The sequence below is a fragment of the Geospiza fortis genome, unplaced genomic scaffold (assembly GCF_000277835.1).
Source record: "Geospiza fortis unplaced genomic scaffold, GeoFor_1.0 scaffold2, whole genome shotgun sequence".
NCBI classification, from domain to species: Eukaryota; Metazoa; Chordata; class Aves; order Passeriformes; family Thraupidae; genus Geospiza; species Geospiza fortis.
In genome coordinates, this window is record NW_005054366.1 from 2,757,094 (window position 1) to 2,760,532 (window position 3,439).

The window sequence follows — 3,439 nt, forward strand, 5'->3', positions numbered from 1 at the left end:
TTCCTGCTTGCCCTTTTTTGCGGTTTGGGCTCTCTGATCCCACTCCTGCTTGCCCTTTTTCCTGCTTTGGGCTCTCTGATCCCAATCCCTCCCTGCTGCTCTGGTCTGTGGGGTTTGGGTTTACAAACCACGTTTGTAACCCCAACATCCCCCAATTCCTTTCAGCTTCAAAACTGGGGGACCACAGAGCTAAAAATCCATTTCATATCCCACCGCCTGAGCTGCTGTGAAACCCAGAACTGCCAAAACCTTCCCTTGACAAAAACCCCTTCATTTCCTGCTGCCAAACCTGAATTTTAACCCCTTCATTTCCTGCTGCCAAACCTGAATTTTAACCCCTTCATTTCCTGCTGCCAAACCTGAATTTTAACCCCTTCATTTCCTGCTGCCAAACCTGAATTTTAACCCCTTCATTTCCTGCTGCCAAACCTGAATTTTAACCCCTTCATTTCCTGCTGCCAAACCTGAATTTTAACCCCTTCATTTCCTGCTGCCAAACCTGAATTTTAACCCCTTCATTTCCTGCTGCCAAACCTGAATTTTAACCCCTTCATTTCCTGCTGCCAAACCTGAATTTTAACCCCTTCATTTCCTGCTGCAAACCTTGAATTTTAACCCCTTCATTTCCTGCTGCAAACCTTGAATTTTAACCCCTTCATTTCCTGCTGCCAAACCTGAATTTTAACCCCTTCATTTCCTGCTGCCAAACCTGAATTTTAACCCCTTCATTTCCTGCTGCCAAACCTGAATTCTCCTTGGACTGATTTATTTCTATTTTTTTTTTTGGGGGGGGGGAAATGGGGGGGGTTTAGGGGGGGTTGGGGACAGAGGAAATCTTTGTGCTCGGTTTTCCTTTCTGTTCTGGAAAAAAAACAAAAAAGTTAAGACAAGGTGGTTTTTTTTTTCCTTTTTTTAAAAAAGGGGAAAAAAAATTTATGTGTACAGAGAACAAAAAAAAAGTCTATTTTCAGTTTTACTTTTGTATATAAACCTAAGATGGCCTCGCTGGTAAAAATAAGAAAAAAAAAAGACAAAAGAGAAAAAAAAATTAAGAAAAACAAGGAGTCAGTTCATTTTTATGGATGCTGAAGATTTTACACCTGTGCATTTGTCATGTGAGTTTCTTTCCTTTTCTTTTTCCCCCCTATAGTTTGGACACCAATGGCGTTATTTTCTCCACAGTTACAGGAACGGGAGAGGAGCTGAGCTTCTAAAGTTCAAGCTTGGGGAGAGGGGTTTTTTCTCCTGTTGGAGAATTTCCCTTGGCTGGTGGAATCTAATTCCCCCATCCCATATTTAGTGCAGATTTTATAATTCTGGCAGCAGAGCAGACCCTGCTCTGTCTGCAGCCCAGAGCCTTTCAGGAGTGGGGTTGGTTTTTTGGGATTTTTTTGGCATTTCTGGTTCTGTGTCCCCTCTACCCAGGCAAATTCTCCTTTTGAATTCCATGCTTTAGTCAGGAATGTTGCAAATTCATCCAGGGAGTTACACACAGCTGACTGGGAGGTTTAGGTTGGATATCAGGGAAAATTCCACCTCCAGAGGGTGTGTGGCACTGCCCAGGCTCCCCAGGGAATGCTGACATTCCCAAGGCTGCCAAAGCTCCAGGAATGCTGGGACAAAGCTCCCAGGGATGCACAGGGTGGGATTTGGAGATGCCCTGGGCAGGGACTTGGACCCTCATGGGTCCCTCCCAACTCAGAATATTCCACATTGCTGGGATTCAGTTACTCCTGAGGGCCTGACCCCATCAAATCCCAGCTGGGGAGTGACCTGTGGGACAAGCTGTTCCATTTTTGGGGAGTGGAGCCCCAAATCAACATCAAATCCCAGCTGAGGAGTGACTTGTTGAGGAATTCATTGAGAAATGAATTTGATTTGGACAAGATGTTCCGTTTTTATTGAGTGGAGCCCCAAATCCCAGCTGAGCAATGACTTGTGGCACGAGATGTTCCATTTTTATGGGGTGAAGCCCCAGACCAAAGCCTCACTCGCGGCTGGAGGGTTTTGTTCCTCAGAACTTCAGTCGTGCTGAGCTCACTTCAGCTCTTCCCTGAGCGTGTGTTGGTGTCACCTGGTGGAGCTGCTGTGTTTAGACTCAGCCTAAGCCCCTGCAGCTGGGCCTGGCCTGGCAGGGCGGCGCAGGTTGCGGCGCAGGTTGCGGCGCAGGTTGCGGCGCAGGTTGCAGTGCTGCAGCTGAGGCTGTGCCCCAGCACGCCCTGCATGCTCTGAGTGCTCCCCCTGGATATTCCCTGCTCAGTGCCAGCCTGAACCCCAAACCCACCAGGAAAACCCAGACTGTTCCTCCCCATCCTGCTCTTTTAGGGGTAGTGGCTTCCAAAATTCACTTTTCCCTCAGAGTTCTTTGGATTCCCGGAATTTTTTTCAGCCGTATTCAATTCCTGGTTTCTTTTCTCATTGTTTTTAAGTTGTGCATGACATAGGAAAAAATTTTTTTTTTTTTGGGTCATTTGGGCTGATCCGTTCTTCTTAAGGAGTGGAATGTGTAAATAGCTGGAATGCAGATTTTTTTCAGGAGATTCTTTAAAGTCAGAGAAAGGGGGAGGGAAGGAAGTGATTCTCTTGTGTCCCAAAGTCCATGTCAGAGAGAGTAAATATTTCCTCTGGTGTGAAAAATATTTTTATAACTGGTTGAAAGTGCAGGTATTGAGTTTATCAGGAAAAAGAGAGTTAAGGAATACTAAAATTAGCAGATTCTTGTCTGAATTTTTTCATGTCCAAAAAAACCTGTCGATTGCAAATAGTTGCTTCAAGCATTGACAAGGGCCACCTTTTGCCTATGAAGTCGTCTCAAAAAACCATAAATATAAATCTTGCATTGATTTAAAAAAAAAAGGAAAAAAAAACAGGAAAAAATTAAAAAAAAAAACAAGAAAAAAAGAAAAAAATCTTTAATCCAAGTAGCATTAGGTATTGCTGTCTGATCAGTCGTATGGTTATTTGAAAGGTTCACATGATGTGGCATCAAAAATTGTTTTTAGTGTTTTTACAGCATCCCTCTGCCACTAAATAGTTGACTTGAATTTTGGAAAAAGGAAACTGTTGGTGTTTATATGTATATGTGTGTGTATATATGTATTTATAGATCCGTGTGTGTGAGTTCCAGGTGAGTTCAATAGTTTTTTCCCATGCATGTGTATTTCATACATATCTGGCTGATATATTCTATTTCACCATACACCGATTTTATAATTTATTAAATGTCAGTTAAAAAAAGAAAAAAAAAAGAAATAAAAGGATAGAAAATGGGAAAGACTTATTTTTTAAACAGTCTGATTTTGAAGTGATTCAACCTCTGCTAGGAATATCTCTTACCCAGTTCAGGAGGAGATTTTTCATGGATAAGCTGGAGGATTTTTCTGGAAGTGGGGCTGTGAGTGCCGTGGTTTGCCTGGAGCCTCCCTGTCCCAGCTCCTGG